Raw genomic sequence first — 20,513 nt, forward strand, 5'->3', positions numbered from 1 at the left:
ACCACCATTTTAACCGCCTGCACCCTACCTGCCAATGACAGGGACACCATGTCCCATCTCTTGAAATCCTCCTCCATCTGTTCCACCAACCATGTTAAATTAAGCCTATCTGTTCCACCAACCGTGTTAAATTAAGCCTATCTGTTCCACCAACCGTGTTAAATTAAGCCTATGTAATGTACCCCAATTCTTGGCTATCTGGATCCCCGGGTACCGGAAGTCCCTTGTTACCTTCCTCAACGGTAAATCCTCTATCTCTCTGCTCTGCTCCCCCAGATGCACCACAAATAGCTCACTTTTCCCCATGTTCAGTTTATACCCTGAAAAATCCCCAAACTCCCCAAGTATCCGCATTATCTCTGGCATCCCCTCCGCCGGGTCCGCCACATATAGCAACAAATCATCCGCATACAGAGATACCCGGTGTTCTTCTCCCCCCCTAAGTACTCCCCTCCACTTCCTGGAACCCCTCAGTGCCATGGCCAGGGGTTCAATCGCCAATGCAAACAATAACGGGGACAGAGGGCATCCCAGCCTCGTCTCTCTATGGAGCAGAAAATAGTCAGACCCCCGTCCATTCGTGACCACGCTCACCATCAGGGCCCTATACAGCAGCTGTACCCACCTGATATACCCGTCCCCAAAGCCAAATCTCCTCAACACCTCACACAAATAATCCCACTCCACTCTATCAAATGCTTTCTCGGCATCCATCGCCACCACTACCTCCGCTTCCCCCTCTGGTGGGGGCACCATCTTTACCCCTAGCAGCCTCCGTATATTTGTATTTAGCTGTCTCCCCTTCACAAACCCAGTTTGGTCCTCATGGACCACCCCCGGGACACAATCCTCTATCCTCATTGCCATTACCTTGGCCAGAATCTTAGCATCCACATTCAGGAGGGAAATGGGCCTGTATGACCCGCATTGCAGCGGGTCTTTTTCCTTCTTTAGGAGGAGCGATATCGTTGCCTCTGACATAGTCGGGGGCAGCTGCCCCCTTTCCCTCGCCTCATTAAAGGTTCTCATCAGTAGCGGGGCCAGCAAGTCCAAATATTTCTTATAGAATTCAACTGGGAATCCGTCTGGTCCCGGGGTCTTCCCCGCCTGCATGCTTCCAATCCCTTTCACTACTTCCTCCGTCTCAATCTGTGCTCCCAGCCCCATTCTCTCCTGTTCCTCCACCTTAGGAAATTCCAGCTGATCCAGAAAGCACATCATTCTCTCCTTCCCGTCCGGGGGCTGCGCTTCATATAATCTTTCATAAAATGCCTTGAACACTCCATTCACGCTCTCCGCTCCCCGCTCCATCTCTCCCTCCTCATCTCTCACCCCCCCTATCTCCCTCGCTGCTCCCCTTTTCCTCAGTTGGTGGGCCAACAACCTACTCGCCTTCTCCCCATATTCGTATTGTACACCCTGTGCCTTCCTCCATTGTGCCTCTGCCTTGCCCGTAGTCAACAAGTCAAATTCTACATGTAGCCTTTGCCTTTCCCTGTATAGTCCCTCCTCCTGTGCCTCCGCGTATTGTCTGTCCACCCTCAGCAGTTCTTTCAACAACCGCTCCCTTTCCCTACCCTCCTGCTTTCCTTTATGTGCCCTAATAGATATCAGCTCCCCTCTAACCACTGCCTTCAGTGCCTCCCAGACCACTCCCACCTGTACCTCCCTATTATCATTAATTTCCAAGTACCTTTCAATACACCCCCTCACCCTTAAACACACCCCCTCATCTGCCAATAATCCCATGTCCATTCTCCAGGGTGGAAGCTGTTGTTTTTCTTCCCCTATCTCCAGGTCCACCCAGTGTGGAGCATGATCCGAGATGGCTATATCCGTGTACTCCGTCCCCGTCACCTTTGGGATCAGTGTCTTTCCCAAAACAAAAAAATCTATTCGTGAAAATACTTTATGTACATAGGAGAAAAACGAAAACTCCTTACTCCTAGGTCTACTAAATCTCCAGGGATCTACTCCTCCCATCTGCACCATAAAATCCTTAAGCACCCTAGCTGCAGCCAGCCTCCTTCCCGTCCTGGACCTCGATCTGTCCAGCCCTGGGTCCAGCACCGTATTAAAGTCTCCACCCATTACCAACTTCCCCACTTCTAGGTCCGGGATTCGTCCTAACTTACGCCTCATAAAATTGGCATCATCCCAGTTCGGGGCATACACGTTCACTAATACCACCGCCTCCCCTTGCAGTTTGCCACTCACCATCACATATCTGCCCCCACTATCCGCCACTATAGTCTTTGCCTCAAACATTACCCGCTTCCCCGCTAGTATGGCCACCCCCCTGTTTTTTGCATCTAGCCCTGAATGAAACACCTGCCCTACCCATCCTTTGCGAAGTCTAACCTGGTCTGTCAGCTTCAGATGCGTCTCCTGAAGCATAACCACATCTGCCTTAAGTTTCTTTAGGTGTGCGAGTACCCGTGCCCTCTTAATTGGCCCGTTCAGCCCTCTCACATTCCACGTGATCAACCGGGTTGGGGGGCTCTTTACCCCCCCCCCCCCTTGACGACTAGCCATTTCCTATTTCAATCCAGCTCCTCACCCGGTTCCCACGTAGCTGTATCCCCCCCAGGCGGCGCCCCTCCCCCCGCCCCTCCCATACCAGCTCCCCCTTCTCCCCAGCAACAGCAACCCAGTTAACCCCCCCCCGCTAGATCCCAAGCTAGCGTAATTGCACCCCCCATGTTGCTCCCAGAAGTCAGCAAACTCTGGCCGACCTCGGCTTCCCCCCGTGACCTCGGCTCACACTGTGCGAGGGCCCCTCCTTCCTGCTTCTCTGTTCCCGCCATGATTACCATAGCGCGGGAACAAAGCCCGCGCTTCCCCTTTTGGCTCTGCCCCCAATGGCCGGCGCCCACAGCTCCTCATCCTCCCTCACTCCCTCCCCCACGACATGGGGAAGAGAGAGAAGTTACAGGGTCGCAGGTTTAACAATCTGGGAAGTCCTCTGTTCCCCCCTTCATCCCACAAATTCACCCCCCCACTTTTGTCCCAAACGTTCTTTTTCTGGCCCGCTCACTCCAGCTTCTCCTCGACAATAAATGTCCACGCCTCGTCTGCCGTTTCAAAATAGTGGTGTTTCCCTAGATGTGTGACCCACAGTCTTGCCGGTTGCAACATTCCGAATTTGACCTTCCTTTTATGCAACACCGCCTTGGCCCGATTAAAGCTTGCCCTCCTTCTCGCCACCTCCGCACTCCAATCTTGATACACGCGGATCACCGCATTCTCCCACCTACTGTTCCGAGTTTTCTTGGCCCATCTGAGGACCATCTCTCTGTCCTTGTATCGGAAAAATCTCACAACTATTGCTTGAGGAATTTCTCCAGCCCTCGTTCTTCGCGCCATAACCCGATAGGCACCCTCCACCTCCAGCGGACCCGTCGGGGCCTCCGATCCCATCAACGAATGCAGCATCGTGCTCACATATGCCCCGACGTCCGCCCCTTCTGCACCTTCGGGAAGACCAAGAATCCTTAAGTTCTTCCTCCTCGCATTGTTCTCCAGCACCTCCAGCCTTTCCACACATCTTTTATGTTGTGCCTCGTGGATCTCCGTTTTCACCACCAGGCCCTGTATGTCGTCCTCATTTTCAGCAGCCTTTGCTTTCACGACCCGAAGCTCCTGTTCCTGGGTCTTTTGCTCCTCCTTTAGCCCCTCAATCGCTTGTAATATCGGGGCCAACAGCTCCTTCTTCATCTCCTTTTTGAGTTCATCTACGCAACGCCGCAGGAACTCTTGTTGGTCAGGGCCCCATATTAAACTGCCCCCTTCCGATGCCATCTTGCTTTGTGCCTGCCTTCCTGGCCGCTGCTCTTGAGGATCCACCGTAATCCGGCTACTTTCCTCTCTTTTTTCCATCCGTGTCCAGGGGGGATTCCCTTCTGGATTACCGCACAGTGTTATTTGCCGTTAAAATTGCCGATGGGGCTCCTATTAAGAGCCCAAAAGTCCGTTCCACCGGGAGCTGCCGAAACGTGCGACTTAGCTGGTCATCGCCGCACCCGGAAGTCTCAGTGGAGGCTACTGATCTAAGTACGCCCTGCTCTAATAAGCTTTCTATTACCTTGGAGATTTCTCCCTCTGCCTCTTGGGGAAATCCATACTGTTTTGGGGGTCTAGAGTCAGGTCCTGTTATTTGTACGGAGCCAGTCATCCGTCCACAGTCGTGCTTGTGGGTCGCGAATGTTGCCCTGTTCTTTTGCAGAACTGCCCTAACCTGCTTGTCCGTACTAAGCGTGGTCGGGTTGAACCAAAATTCGCCTACTGCACTAATTTTGTTCGCATACTCTCCTATGTTGAGCGTTGCGGGGGCTCTTGCGGATTTTGCCATCTTCCAGACACACTGGTTGACTGGATCAAATGAAAGATTATGGGAATTCATGAAATCAATTCCCAGAATGTGTTCTGCTGTGTTTGGCAGGTCAACTAAAACCACGGGGTGCTTTGTGGTGATGTTACCGATCTGAATGGGTACAGGGGCTGTGATGTGTTCCTGCTGTGAGTGGCCTGTAAAGCCGCTGAGGGTGATAGTGGCTGTAGTGGGCCACGTGTCTTTTTGAAACAGGGTGGAGGAATTTATTGTGGTGCGGGACCCTCCTGTGTCCTAGAGAAATTCGATGGGCTGTCCCCGAATTTTCACTGCAACTACCGGTCGTCCGGACCTATCCCAAAGGGTGTCGCAGACCCAACTGGGGGAGCCCGTACACCGTCAGTCCGTTCCGGTCAAATCCGTCTGATCTGAACGGGCGCTAACGCTATGAATGGGCTCTGTCTTTTTCTTACTCAGAGTGCCCGTCTGCTGGGCTCTCTGTGGCTTTTTAGGGGCATTGCACTCTTGCGAAGTGTCCCAACTGTCCGCAGTTGTAACAGTCCTGCGACTTGGGTGGGGGGCTGTTTTTTCCTTTGTTCACCCATGCAGGGTTGTGGTGTGTTGTTTTTACTGCCTGCATACCTGCGCCGGCCTGCTTTTCCTCGGTATTCTTGACTGCGGGTTTACTTTGTATAGCTTGCTCCCAAGCGCGGGACAATCTTTTCACTCCCACTTCTCGTTATGGGCCTCCTCTGAGGGATCATAACTCGTGCAGGCTGTCTGTCCTGTTTCTGTGGCATGGGAGATAAGGGTGCGGGTCCATTTGGCCATGTTGTCTGGGGACAAATGGGCACGGTCTAAGTCTCCAAAGACTGCTGCAAAGTGGCGTCCAGCAAACGCTGTGGGGTGCTCGGATTTCTTTTGCCTACATTTGTTGAGGCCATGTACGGGGTCACCCCGGTTATACCCGATCTAATCCAGGATCGCGGTATGCATTTCTGCAAGGGTGCCTCCTCCTACATTGTGTGGGTCGGGAAGGGCTGCTGCTACTGAAGGGTCTAAACTTAAAACCGTGAGCTTTACATGCTCTCGCTCATCCAGGCCGTACATGGTCGCCTGATGCTTAGCTGTGGCAAAGAAATGGTGGGGGTCTGAGGTGGGGAGGAATGGTGTGATCTTATCGCACGAGTCCCGTAATTGGGTCACTGTTAAGGGGGTGGAGTATAGAAATTCTGCATCGTCCGATGTGGCTGAGCGGTGGGTGGTTACTGGGTTCATTGGAGCTTGAACTATCTGCTGTGTGGGGGGTTGGGGCGCTTTCCTGTTTTGTGGTTTTCCCTGCGCACATATTCCCTGAACATATCTCTGTGCTGTTTCGTTCAATTCTTCCCAATCAGGGCCGTCTTCCTGATCTAATTTTTCTCCAAAAGTTTCCTGGAAACCTTTCTGAACTGAAAGCAGCGATTGCAGCTCTGCAATCTGCTTCCGGCACTTTGCGTGATCTAGCGTGCTTTGTCTTTGTTCTGTGGTGGCAGCATGGAGTGCTCTTAATGCTGCCTTGAGGTCACTACACTGTCTCTGTAATGCCTCTACCTGCTTTTCCGTTTCTTCACGTACCAGGACGTTGCGTGTCCTGATAGGCCTTTTCATATTGACACTGGAAGCTGCTTAAGTGCGCCAGACAAGACTGGTGTGCCCTTTTGGCATCCTCCACCTCTCCATCTTTTGCTGCCAACTTCCTTCTCAATTCCAAATTCTCCTTTTCTACCTCGCTTACATCGACCTTACTCATTCGATGTATGCCCTCAACTTCTTTCCGGAGCGTCCTAACGACCTCCTCTGTGCCTCGCAATTGTGCCAAGCAGGACACGATTGCCATCAGCTTGCGAGCTTTCCCTAAGCTCTTTTTGTGGATCTCGCTCAGGTTCTCCCACCAAGTATGTCCTATACTCCAGGGGCCTGATTCCTCGTTATCACAGAATTCATTCCAAAGGGGAATGAATGTTTCTGTGGCATGGGAGATAAGGGTGCGGTATCCTTTCCTTTTGAGATATTTCCTGATCTCTTCCTCCCAAATGACATTGTCCCACTCTACTGCTGCTGGTCGCTGCGACCGCAAATTCCTCGGGATTCATTAGGCGCTGCATTGCCATCTTTCCTATCCGAATGCTGCTCTTCAAATTCTGGGACGGCGTATTAATCCGAATGCTGCTCTTCAAATTTGGGACAGGGGTATTAAGGCAGTGCTGTAAATATGGGTACGGCTTTCGCTACTTTCCGATACACAAACTTCCGACAGTTTTGTCGCAACAAAAAATCTATCAGTTTTACCTTATCGCCCTGTTCGTTACGCATGCATAGACATGCTTCCGAATTATGAGTATTGATCAGAACTGCTGGAACACTTGTGGTTTTCTGTTTCCAATTGGATCTCTAATTCAAAGTCTGGGTTCTCCCGGAGTGGTTTTCCACTTCTAGATCGGGTCCCGTCAGGATGTCGCCAAATAATGTTGCTTTTGCCTTAGTTCAATTGCTCTGTTTTATTACCTTTGCTCTTGAGTTGCCAGGTATCTTTATGATACTGCCACGTGGTTCAAGTCCGAGTAATGATCAATAATCCAATACACCGATTAGTAAGGTTTAAATCAAAGCACATTTATTATACACAGTAATCGCTACTCATGCACAAATTCTACGTTTATGCTACTTCTACAACTAACAGGCCTATACTTAACTTGGAACTGGCCCACCAGGTCAGGGAAACAAATGGCCTTTCGTTCGGGTTCTGAGCCTGCGGGATTCGAAGTTGGTACAAATTGGTAGCTAGGAGTGCCTATCTCGTAGCGAGCGTTGAATTAAACTTACGATTCGATCTTCACTGCTCCGGTCACGGTCAATGTTGGTTCGTTGTTGCTGGGTGACCCGGACAGGAAGAGGAGCTGCTGAAGAGTGAAAAGAGGTGAAGAAGAGAAGAAGAGAGCGATTTGAACTTGGGACTCAACCCAAGTGATTGGACTTTGTCCCAATCGCTTGGTTCGATTTTCTCCAATGCTGGAGCGGTTCCCTGATCGATGGGCGGTTTTGAGGTGGTCGCTCACCTCCTGTTGTGTAGGCTTCTGCCGGCGCCGAAGAGTCTGGTTTTGCTTTGTGTGTCTAAATGTTGCTTATTGTTCCCGGGGATTGCTCATTAGTATGCAGATGGCTGTTTTGTTATGCTGATGGTTGCTGGTATCGATAGTGTCTGGCCTTTCCAGAGGTAAACACACAGTCAACCTGCAGCTGCTCGTTTGTGTCTTGTTGGCTGACTTTCCCATCAGCCTTTGCCGTTCGCCATTTTGAATCGGGATTTGGCCATTTTAAGTGGCTACACCATCCCTAGTTGCCCTTGAGAAGATGGTGGTGTACTGCTTTCTTGAACCACTGCAGCCCATGAGGTGTAGGTACACCCACAGTGCTAGCACGGTAGCACAGTGGGTAGCACTGTTCATTCACAGTGCCAGAGTCGCAGATTCGATTACCAGCTTGGGTCACTGTCTGTGCGGAGTCTGCACATTCTCCCTGTGCCTGCGTGAGTTTCCTCTGGGTGCTCCGGTTTCCTCCCACAAGTCCCGAAAGACATGCTGTTAGGTGAATCGTACATTCTGAATTCTCCCTCACTGTACACAAACAGGAGCCGGATTGTGGCAACTAAAGGATTTTCACAGTAACTTCATTGCAGTGTTAATAATGTGACAATAATAAAGATTATTATATTATTATTAGGGAGGGAGTTCCAAGATTTTGTCCCAGCAACAGTAAAGGAACAGCGATATATAATCAAGTCGGGGTGGTGAGTGACTTGGAGGGGAACGTCAAGGTGGTGTTCCCAGGTATCTGCTGCTCTTGTCCTTCTAGATGGTAGCGGTCGTGGTTTGGAAGGTGCTGCCTAAGGAACCTTGGCGACTTCCTGCACTGCATCTTTTAGATGGTATGTACGGCTGTCACTGTTCGTTGGTGGTGGAGAGATTGAATGTTTGTGGAAGGAGTAGCATTCAAGCAGGCTGCTTTGTCCTGAATGGTATCGAGCCTCTTGAGTGTTGTTGGAGCTGCACTCATGATGGACAGGGATTGAGGGGTCAGGAGGTGAGTTACTTGCTGTAGGATTTCTAGCCTGCGACCTGCTCTGGTAGCCACAGTATTAATATTGTAAATATCCTCCTGTAAATCCCTGTCTGTCCTGTGTGGTTTTTTTTCCTTTTAATTTCTGTTATTCTGCTATTTCAATTCTTGTACCTGGACAATTAATGGTACCTATGCCTTTAAGATTAACTTAATTTTAATACAAGAAAACTCAAGCAAGATGTACTGTTTGGTTTAACATCAGCGATGACACACCGTGATGGACTTGGCTGGTGGCCAATGATATATCCCATAAGCCGGGTCCTTCTCGAGGACAGGCAGTGATTGGTTTCAATTTGATCAGAAACTTGAGGGTCATAGCTCTGATTTCTCTCTCATCTGATGGACTGTGTCTAATGATCCAAAGTAAAGGCCTTTCTCTCTACACAGCCAGATTGAACTGCAGGAAAATCCAGTCCAGCAGCTGAAGGCAGGCTCAGTTGTTCAAAAATCCTTTTTAAAATCCTGTGTGGGGAACTCTGTTCTTATCTCAGAAAGGCTGTTGGTTATTCTGGTGGAGTTCAAAACAAATAAGAATTACCCAGGCCTGACGCTTTTCTTTTGGAGTGATGGCCCAGATTAATAAAAGTTAAAGTGACTTCCCCAGATGGAAATCTGCATCTGGGAGTTCTGACTGAATGCTAACGCCAGAAGATCTTCATTAACAATCCAACCGATGGTTTCAATTACTCCGCATCCTGGAAGAACAGCCTGCTGCAAAACAACGTTGGCATTGGAAGCAAGGACACTCCTCTTTCATTTCATATTTTCATTCCTATTATTTTACCCCTCCTCCTTCCTCTGTGCATGTGTTTGGGTAGAGGGTGGGATGGTAAAAGGGGGAGTAGTAGATTAGCTGGCAGTTATTCTATTATAATTATTGCATGTCTTCTCCTTATTTCTTTGTTATAAATTAACAGTTGTGTTTCACTTGCAAATCTGGTGCCTGTAAGTCAAGGACCAAAGATCTCAGAAATGTTATACAAACTATTGGTTAATTCACTTGTGTTGAGACTCTGGAGTCTTTGGGGCTGGAATTGACCATGCACTTGCCCAGAGTATCGTAGCAATACTTAACCTGACTTTCTGATGCACATTTTTAAAAAAATAATTTAAAGTGCTCAATTCTTTTTCTTTCCAGTTTAAGGGGCAATTTAGCAGGACCAATCCGCCTACCTTGCACATCTTTTGGTTGTGGGAGTGAGACCCAGGGAGAATATGCAAACTCCACACAGACAGTGACCCAGGGTGGATTGAGCCTGGATCCTCGGCACTGTGAGGCAACAGTGGTAACCACCATGCCACTGCTGCTATAAGATAGACATGGTAAGTTGTTTCATCTTTCCAAATGTGTGTTTGTAAATACATAACTGGAGTGAAAAATAATGAATATTTGAATCATTTTCTTTGTTTTTATTGAGACCTTTTCAACCTTTTTGTCTGGAGTAATAATTTTTTATTATTATTTTATATTAAATATAAGAATATTTGAATTTTTGTTAAACATTTATCAGAAGACTCCTGTGAATTTGTTCGGTAACTTACCCACATTTTCTTTAAAAAATGTTAGTATCTATCAAACCAGGTTTTCCTCTGGGATCTGACTTGTCCAGTTTTAACATCAGCTGAGATCGTAACAAAGTGGGGGTTTGTCCGGAAAAAAAAGTCATTGAATTTCGGTGTGATCTGTGAATCCTTAAAAGAAACAAGTACGTGGAGGTACAAGACATAGGAACAGGATTTGTTGTGAAGTGTTTTATTCGGGTTGGAATTCAAAAATGGCTTTGACTGTTGCCAAGACTTCTGGGAGTAGAAGATGTAACAGTAGATTATTTAAAACCTTGACCAAAGCTAAACAGAGACTTGGCAGATAAACTGAAGGCAGAAATAAAAGCAGGATCTCGTATGGAAGATGCAAAATTCTAGGGTGAATGTGCTAAATTGGGGGAAGGCTAATTATAACAATATTAGGCGGGAACTGAAGAAACTATTTTGGGGCAGATGTTTGAGGGTAAATCAACGTCTAACATGTGGGAGGCTTTCAAATGTCAGTTGAAAGGAATTCAGGACCGGCATGCTCCTGTGAGGAAGAAGGATAAATATGGCAAATTTTGGGAACCTTGGATAACGAGAGACATTGTAGACCTCGTCAAAAAGAAAAAGGAGGCTAGAAGGCTGGGAACAGACGAAGCCTGTGTGGAATATTAGGAAAGTAGGAAGGAACTTAAGCAAGGAGTCAGGAGGGCTAAAAGGGGTCACGAAAAGTCATTGGCAAATAGGGTCAAGGAAAATACCAAGGCTTTTTACACGTACATAAAAAGCGAGAGGGTAGCCAGGGAACGGGTTGGCCCACTGAAAGACGGGGAGGGAATCTATGTGTGGAGCCGGAGGGACTCTATGTGTGGAGCCAGAGGAAATGGGTGAGGTACTAAATGAATACTTTGCATCAGTATTCACCAAAGAGAAGGAATTGGTGGATGTTGAGTCTGGAGAAGGGTGTGTAGATAGCCTGGGTCACATTGAGATCCCAAAAGAAGAGGCGTTGGGTGTTTTGAAAAATATTAAGGTGGATAAGTCCCCAGGGCCTGATGGGATCTACCCCAGAATACTGAAGGAGGCAAAGAGGAAATTTCTGAGGCCTTGACAGAAATCTTTGGATCCTCACTGTCTTCAGGTGATGTCCCGGAGAACTGGAGAATAGCCAATGTTGTTCCTTTGTTTAAGAAGGGTAGCAAGGATAATCCAGGGAACTACAGGCTGGTGAGCCTTACGTCAGTGGTAGAGAAATTACTGGAGAGAATTCTTCGAGAGGGGATCTACTCCCATTTGGAAGCAGGTGGACGTATTAGCGTGAGGCAGCACGGTTTTGTGAAGGGGAGGTCGTGTCTCACTAACTTGATAGAGTTTTTCGAGGAGGTCACAAAGATGATTAATGCACAGTAAGAAGTCTTGCAACACCAGGTTAAAGTCCAACCGGTTTGTTTCGATGTCACTAGCTTTCGGAGCGCTGCTCCTTCCTCAGGTGAATGAAGAGTTATCTGAGGAAGGAGCAGCGCCCCGAAAGCTATTGACATCGAAACAAATCTGTTGGACTTCAACCTGGTATTGCAAGACTTCTTACTGTGCTCACCCCAGTCCAATGCCGGCATCTCCACATCATGATTGATGCAGGTAGGGCAGTGGATGTTTTCCAAATGGACTTCAGTAAGGCCTTTGACAAGGTCCCTCTTGGCAGACTGGTACAAAAGGTGACGTCACACGGGATCAGAGGTGAGCTGGCAAGATGGATAGAGCACTGGCTAAGTCATAGAAGGCAGAGAGTAGCAATGGAAGGGTGCTTGTCTGATTGGAGGGCTGTGACTAGTTGTGTTCCGCAGTGCTGGGATCTTTGCTGTTCGTAGTATATATAAATGATTTGGAAGAAAATGTAGCGGGTCTGATTAGTAAGTTTGCAGACGACACAAAGATTGGTGGAATTGCGGATAGCGATGAGGACTGTCAGAGGATACAGCAGGATTTTGATCGTTTGGAGACTTGGGCGGAGAGATGGCAGATGGAGTTTAATCCGGACAAATGTGAGATACTGCATTTTGGAAGGTCTAATACAGGTAGGGAATATACAGTGAATGGTCGAACCCTCAAGTGTATTGACAGTCAGAGAGATCTAGGTGTACAAGTCCACAGGTCACTGAAAGGCACAACACAGGTGGAGAAGGTAGTCAAGAAGGCATACGGCCGGTCTGGGCCCCAATCTGTGATAATCACCGGTTTGCCCCGGGGAGTATGGACGGGGAGTTCCGGTTATAGCGGGGAGCGGGGATTGAGAGAATGGAGGATATGTTCATAGAGGGGAGCTTTCCGAGTATGAGGGCGCTGGAGGAGAAGTTTGGGTTGGCGAGGGGAAACAAATTCAGGTATCTGCATGTGCGAGACTTCCTTCGTAAACAGGTGTCAACCTTCCCGCTCCTACCGCTAAGGGGGATTCAGGACAGGGTCGTTTCCAGAGGATGGGTAGGAGAAGGGAGCTTCTTGGACATTTATAAGGAGCTTGTGGGGTCGGAGGCGATGCAGACCAAGGAGCTGAAGCGCAAGTGAGGAGGAGCTGGGAGGTGAGATAGAGGATGGTCTATGAGCAGACGCGTTGAGTAGAGTCAACATGTCAGCAACATGTGCCAGGCTCAGCCTGATACAATTTAAGGTTGTTCACCAGACTCACATGACAGTGGCCCGGATGAGCAGATTCATTGGGGTGGAGGACAGGTGCGCAAAATGTGCGGGAGGACCAGCGAACCATGTCCACATGTTTTGGACATGTCCAAAGCTTAGGGGATTTTGGCAGGGACTTGCGGACGTCATGTCGGCGGTGTTAAAGACAAGCGTGGCGCTCAGTCAGAGATGGCAATTTTCGGGGTGTCAGAAAACCCGGGAATCCAGGAATAGAAAGTGGCAGATGTTCTGGCCTTTGTTCTCCTGGTAGCCCGGAGACGGATACTATTAGCATGGAGGGACTCAAAGCCCCCAAAGTCGGAGACCTGGCTATCGGACATGGCTAGCTTTCTCTGTTTGGAGAAAATCAAGTTCGCCTTGAGAGGGCCACTGTTAGGGTTCACCTGGAGGTGGCAACGGTTCGTCGACTTCTTTGCGGGAAATTAATCGTCAGCAGACTGTGGGGGGGGGGGGGGGGGGGGGAGTAGTTTACATTAGAGTAGGGGGTCAATAAGGGTGGGACCTGTACGAGAGGTAAATGGCTTTTGCACTATGTTTATGGTTTCATGTATATTGCTTATTTTGTCACTATACCAAAAATACGTCAATTAAATGTTTATTAACAAAAAAAAGAAGGCATACGGCATGTTTGCCTTCATTGGCCGGGGCATTGAGTATAAAAATTGGCAAGTCATGTTGCAGCTGTATAGATCCTTAGTTAGGCCACACTTGGAGTATAGTGTTCAATTCTGGTCGCCACACTACCAGAAGGATGTGGAGGCTTTAGAGAGGGTGCAGAAGAGATTTACCAGGATGTTGCCTGGTATGGAGGGCATTAGCTATGAGGAGAGGCTGAATATACTCAGTTTGTTCTCACTGGAACGACGGAGGTTGAGGGACGACCTGATAGAGGGCTACAAAATTATGAGGGGCATAGATAGAGTGGATAGTCAGAGACTTTTCCCCAGGGTAGAGGGGTCAATTACTAGGGGGCATAGGTTTAAGGTGAGAGGGGCAAGGTTTAGAGTAGATGTACGAGGCAAGTTTTTTACACAGAGGGTAGTGGGTGCCTGGAACTCGCTGCCGGAGGAGGTGGTGGAAGCAGGGACGATAGTGACATTTAAGGGGCATCTTGACAAATACATGAATAGGATGGGAATAGAGGGATACAGACCCCGGAAGTGTAGAAGATTTTAGTTTAGACGGGCAGTATGGTCGGCGCAGGCCTGGAGGGCCGAAGGGCCTGTTCCTGTGCTGTACTTTTCTTTGTTCTTTGTTCTCTATTTAGAATTAAAAAGACAGAAGCCTGAAATTGGTGTGTCACAGCTAGAGTCAGTATTTGATCACAACCATATTTTCCACAGCCAATCGGTGCGTCTTAAAGGGACTGTGTGTGTCAATGAGACCATTGTCGCTTCAAATGTACTTTGTCATCTTTGTTACTTTAAAAATCTGTGTATTTGTTAAGCTAAGGGGGAGTAAAGGATTATTGAATTAACCAATTTTTCCATGTTTTAATTTTTATGGTTAAAACTAATTCGTGATCCTGTGACTGTTCCTCCATGTTTGATTTTTTTTAAATGTAAATATTGCTGCGGTCTTTTGAGCCAGACTTTCATTCTGGGATCTTTCCATCCAGTTATAACATCAACTGGAATTGGAACACAAGACAAATTGTTGAAATTTATTAGCTTGGATAGAAGACTGGTTGACGGATAGAAGACAGAGAGTCAGGATAAATGAATCTTTTTCTGGATGGCAAGATGTAACTGGAGGACTGCCACAGGGTTCGGTCCTTGGGGCCCAGCTATTTACAATCAATAAACAACTTGGATACAGGGATCGAAGATTCTAGAACCAAATTTACACATGACGCAAAAATAGGTGGGACAGTAAGTTGCAATGAGGAAATAAGAACCTTAAAATGGATATGGTTAGTTAGGAGAGTGGGCCAAAATGTGGCAGGAGTTTAATGTGGATAAGTGTGAGGTTGTGCATTTTGGTCGGAAAGATGGGAAGGCAACTTATTATCTAGATTGAATTTGGATTTATTGTCACGTGTACCAAGGTACAGTGAAAAGTATTGTTCTGCATATAGTCCAGACAAATCATTCCATACATGAAAAAAACATAAGATGCACGATGTAAATACATAAACATCAGGTGAAGCAAAAAGAGTTGTAGCCACCCAAAATGGCTGATTCCCTATTAATTTGGCCAAAACCCGATTTAAAATGGCTAACCGAAAAGGGTGGTGGGAAAAGCAGCCAACAGGACACAAACGGACAGCTGCAGACAGAATAGCGTATTCGGCTCTGGGGAAGTCGGCCCAGATCGATACTCAAGACTATTAGCAGCACATCAACCCAGACATCTGCAGTTTAATCGGCTATCCCCGGGAACAATTGCAACACATTAGCAATTGAATGCCGGGCCAGACCTGTCGGCGCCTGCAGTAGCCGAAACAAAGACAGGTGAACGACCACCCCCCGATCGAGGAATCGCCCCATTATTGGAGCATATCGAGCCCAGTGATTGGGAACAAGCCCAATCACTTGGGACTCAGGGTCAAGGGCCGCCCCGAGAGGCGGGAAGCCGCTGGGCCCTATAAAGTGAGGGGCCAAGTTCAAATCTCGCTCTCTCTCTCTTCTCCTGCTCGCGACCTTCGCAAGAACATCGACCAGAAACTGTAAGTTTGACTCCAGCGATCGCTTCCCGATAAAGACTCCTAGCCATCGACCCGTATCAGCCTATTGAATCCCGCGGGCCAGATCCGATTCGATAAGCCATTCGTTTCCCTGACCTGGTGGGCCCTTCCTAAAGTTAAGTATTGGCCAGTAGTGGTAGGTTTCGATATAGATAGTAGGATTATTGTGTAAGCATTAATTGTTGTATATAATAAATGACCGTTGATTTCAATCTTACCAAGCGGTGTGCTGACTTATTTTTTTTAATAATATATTTTATTCAACTTTTTCGGCCAAACAAAACAGTACAAAGGTTTTTCCCCTTTTTACAACAGCAAAACAATATAAATAACCGTGGCCGTATTTTAACAAATAAATAAATAATAGAACATAGAACATAGAACAATACAGTGCAGTACAGGCCCTTCGGCCCACGATGTTGCACCGAAACAAAAGCCATCTAACCTACACTATGCCATTATCATCCATATGTTTATCCAATAAACTTTTAAATGCCCTCAATGTTGGCGAATTCACTACTGTAGCAGGTAGGGCATTCCACGGCCTCACTACTCTTTGCGTAAAGAACCTACCTCTGTCCTATATCTATTACCCCTCAGTTTAAAGCTATGTCCCCTCGTGCCAGCCATTTCCATCCGCGGGAGAAGGCTCTCACTGTCCACCCTATCCAACCCCCTGATCATTTTGTATGCCTCTATTAAGTCTCCTCTTAACCTTCTTCTCTCCAACGAAAACAACCTCAAGTCCATCAGCCTTTCCTCATAAGATTTTCCCTCCATACCATATATAAACTAAATGGCAACTGCCATAACAAAAATAATAACTCTCCCAAATAATAAAATCATCAATTCAATATACATAACCAAGTACCAATATCTTTACAAAAACACCCCTGAGGACCCACCTGCCCCCCCCCCCCCCCCGGGTTGCTGCTGTTACCTTCCCATTTCCTTTATCGTTCTGCGAGGTAGTTGATGAACGGTTGCCACCGCCTGGTGAACCCCTGAGTCGAACCCCTTAGTGCAAACTTTATCCGTTCCAGTTTTATAAACCCTGCCATGTCGTTTATCCAGGTCTCCACGCCCGGAGGCTTGGCTTCCTTCCACATAAGCAGTATCCTTCGCCGGGCTACTAGGGACGCAAAGGCCAAAACATCAGCCTCTCCCGCCTCCTGCACTCCCGGCTCTTCTGCAACCCCGAATATAGCCAGCCACCAGCCTGGCTCGACCTGGGCCCCCACCACCTTTGAAAGCACCTTCGCCACCCCCACCCAGAACCCCTCCAGTGCCGGGCATGACCAAAACATGTGGGTGTGGTTTGCTGGGCTTCTCGAGCATCTCCCACACCTATCCTCTACCCCGAAAAATTTACTGAGCCTTGCTCCGGTCATATGTGCCCTGTGCAAAACCTTAAATTGTATCAGGCTAAGCCTGGCGCACAAGGATGAAGAGTTTACCCTACGTAGGGCATCTGCCCACAGCCCCTCTTCAATCTCTTCCCCCAGCTCTTCCTCCCATTTTCCCTTCAGCTCATCCACCATGTTCTCCCCCTCATCTCTCATTTCCCTGTATATATCTGACACCCTACCATCCCCCTCCCATGTCCCTGAGATCACTCTATCCTGAATCTCCTGCGTCGGGAGCTGCGGGAATTCCCTCACCTGTTGCCTCGCAAAAGCCCTCAGTTGCATGTATCGAAGTTCATTCCCTTGGGGCAACCCATATTTTTCCGTCAGCGCTCCCAGACTCGCAAACGTCCCGTCCAGGAACAGATCCCTCAGTTGCACAATCCCAGCTCTCTGCCATGCTCCAAATCCCCCATCTATTCTCCCCGGGACAAACCTATGATTATTTCTTATCGGGGACCGCACCGAGGCTCCCGTCATTCCCCTATGCCATCTCCACTGCCCCCAAATTTTCAGTGTTGCCACCACCACTGGACTTGTGGTGTATTTCTTCGGGGAGAACGGCAGCAGTGCCGTCACCAGTGCTTGTAGGCTGGTTCCTTTGCAGGACGCCATCTCCAATCTCTTCCCCGCCACTCCCTCCCCTTCTCCCATCCACTTACACACCATTGAAATATTGGCGGCCCAATAGTACTCACTTAAGCTCGGTAGTGCCAGTCCCCCCTCTCCCTGCTACGCTGCAAGAACCCCCTCCTCACTCTCGGGGTCTTCCCAGCCCACACAAAACTCATGACGCTTTTCTTGATCTTCTTGAAAAAAGCCTTCGTGACCATCACCGGGAGGCATTGAAACACAAAAAGGAATCTCGGGAGGACTACCATTTTGACCGCCTGCACCCTCCCCACCAGTGACAGGGGCACCATGTCCCATCTCTTAAAATCCTCCTCCATCTGTTCCACCAATCGTGTTAAATTAAGCCGATGTAAGGTTCCCCAACTCCTGGCTATCTGGATCCCCAGGTACCGGAAATCCCTTGTTACCCTCCTCAGCGGTAAATCCTCTATTCCCCTACTCTGCTCCCCCGGATGTACCACAAACAACTCACTCTTCCCCATGTTCAATTTGTACCCCGAGAATTCCCCAAACTCCCCGAGCGTCTGCATTATCTCAGGCATCCCCTCCACCGGGTCCGCAACATACAACAGTAAATCATCTGCATACAATGATACCCGGTGTTCTTCTCCTCCCCTGAGTACTCCCCTCCACTTCCTGGAACCCCTCAGTGCTATGGCCAGGGGCTCAATTACCAATGCAAACAGTAACGGAGACAGGGGACACCCCTGCCTCGTCCCTCAATAAAGACGGAAGTAGTCAGACCTCTGCCTGTTCGTTATCACACTTGCCATTGGGGCCCTATATAGCAGCTGTACCCATCCAGTGTGCTGACTTATTAATCATAACTCGAGCTTGAACCACGTGGCGGTATCAGAAAGATACCTGGCGACTCGTGAGTAAAGGTGACATAATCAGAGGTAATAAACTAAGGCTAAAAAGAGCAACATAATTGGCGACTCCGCCGGGACCCGACAAACAAGTGGAAAACCACTCCGGGAGAACCCCAGAAGTTTGAATAGAACCCAATCGGAAACAAAACAAACCCACAAGTGTTCAAGCGGTTCTGGTTAATAATTCACAATTCGGAAGTGTGTGTATACATGCGTAACTAACAGGGTTATAAGGTAAAACTGATAGATTTTTGTTGCGTCAAAACTGTCGGAAGTCTGTATTTTCGGAAATTAGCGCAAGCCGTACCCGCATCTACGACACCACCTTAGCCCCCTGTTCCAAATTTGAACGTAGCGAGCAGATAAGAGAGATGGCCATGCAGGCAATGCAACACCTCATGAACCCCGAAGAATTTGCGGTCGCACCGATCAGCAGCATTAAAGTGGGACAGTGTCCCCTTTGGGAAGCAGAAATTCGGAAATTTCTACAGGGCAAAGGATGGCCCGTGTGGAGCGGTTTCTGTAATAATGACGACTCAGGTCCCGGAAGTATAGGGCATACTTGGTGGGAGAACATGAGTGAAATTCATAAGAAAAGCTTAGCAAAAGCGCGCAAGCCGATGGCAATCGTGTCCTGCATGGCACAATTGCGAGGCACAGAGGAGGTCGTCAGGACGCTCCGAAAAGAAATAGAAGGCATACATCGTATGAGTAAAATCGATGTATGCGAGATGGAAAAAGAGAACCTGGAATTAACAAGGAAATTAGCAGCAAAGAACGAAGAGGTGGCTGATGCCAAACGAGGTCACCAGTCTTGTCTACGCATTTAACCGTCCTGGTTAAGAAAGAGACAGAGAAGCAAGTGGAGACGCTACAGAAGCAATGTAGTGATCTCAAGGCAGCCTTGAGAGCGCTCCACGCTGCAACCACGGAACAAAGGCAGAGTACCTTAGACCATGCAAAGTGCCGAAAGCAAATTGCAGACTTGCAATCAATGCTTTCTGTCCAAAAGGGATTCCAAGACACCTTTGGGGAAAGTTTAGAACAGGAAGACGGCCCTGATTGGGAAGAACTGCAAGAGACAGCGCAGAGATATGTTCAGGGAACATGTGCGCAGGGAAAGCCCCAAAGGAGGAGAACACCCCCACCCCCCACACAGCAGGTTATACAGGCTCCCATGAACCCTGTAACAACCCATCGCACCGCCACAGCAGACGAGGCGGAAGTCTTATATTCCAACCCCTCACAGTGACCCAATTACGGGACGCCTGTGCTAAAATCACACCGTTCCTCCCCGCTTCAGACCGACACCATTTCTTTGCCACCGTCAAACACCAGGCGACCATGTACGGCCTGGATGAGAAAGAGCAGGTAAAGCTCACGGTCCTCAGCTTAGACCCATCGGTCGCAGCAGCCCTCCCTGACCCACAGAATGTAGGAGGAGGCACCCTTGCAGAAATGCATACCGCGATCCTGGATGCGATCGGGTATAACCGGGGCGACCCCGTAGACGGTCTAAATAAGTGCAGACAGAAAAAGTCTGAACACCCCACAGTTTTCGGAAATGTAGACTGTGCCCATTTGTCCGCAGACAATATGGCCAAATGGACCCGCACCCTTATCTCCCATGCCACGGAAGCAGGACAGAATGCCTGTAATAATTATGACCCCTCGGAGGAGGCTCATAATGAGAAGTGGGTGGTCAAAAGATTGTCCCGCGTTTGGGAACAAGCGGCTCACAGTAAACCCGCAGCTAGAATCCTCGAGGAAAAACAAGCCGACGTGCAGGCAGTAAGAACCACTCTTCACAACCCCGCCTGGGTAAACGAGGGAAAGAGCAGCCCCCCAGCAAAACAGCAAGAATGCTACAACTGCGGACAGTTGGGACATTTTGCCAAAGAATGCAATGCCCCTAAAAAGCCACAGAGAGCCCAACAGACAGGCACTATCAATAAGAAAAAGGCAGAGCCCATACATAGCGTTAGCGCCCGTTCGGATCAGACGGACTTGACCGGAACGGACTGACGGTGTACAGGCGCCCCCAGTTGGGTCTGCGATACCCTTTGGGATAGGTCAGGACGACCCGTAGTCGCAGCAAAAATTTGGGGACATCCGATCGAGTTTCTTTGGGACACAGGAGGGTCCCGCACCACCTTAAATTCCTCCACCCTTGGTAAGGACACGTGGCCCACCACAGCCAC

At 48.6% G+C, this 20,513-nt stretch overlaps 1 long non-coding RNA gene across 2 annotated transcripts in view; it reads left to right on the top strand.

Annotated features, from left to right (window-relative positions):
• The window catches only part of LOC140428151 (uncharacterized), a 62,886-nt gene that overhangs the window by 30,377 nt on the left and 11,996 nt on the right, over positions 1 to 20,513 (top strand). For both annotated transcript variants that reach the window (XR_011948718.1, XR_011948719.1), the window contains exon 4: positions 9,630 to 9,814. This is a non-coding gene — a long non-coding RNA (uncharacterized lncRNA). The remainder of the gene's footprint in view (positions 1 to 9,629; positions 9,815 to 20,513) is intronic.

Source organism: Scyliorhinus torazame, chromosome 8 (genome assembly GCF_047496885.1).
Source record: "Scyliorhinus torazame isolate Kashiwa2021f chromosome 8, sScyTor2.1, whole genome shotgun sequence".
NCBI classification, from domain to species: Eukaryota; Metazoa; Chordata; class Chondrichthyes; order Carcharhiniformes; family Scyliorhinidae; genus Scyliorhinus; species Scyliorhinus torazame.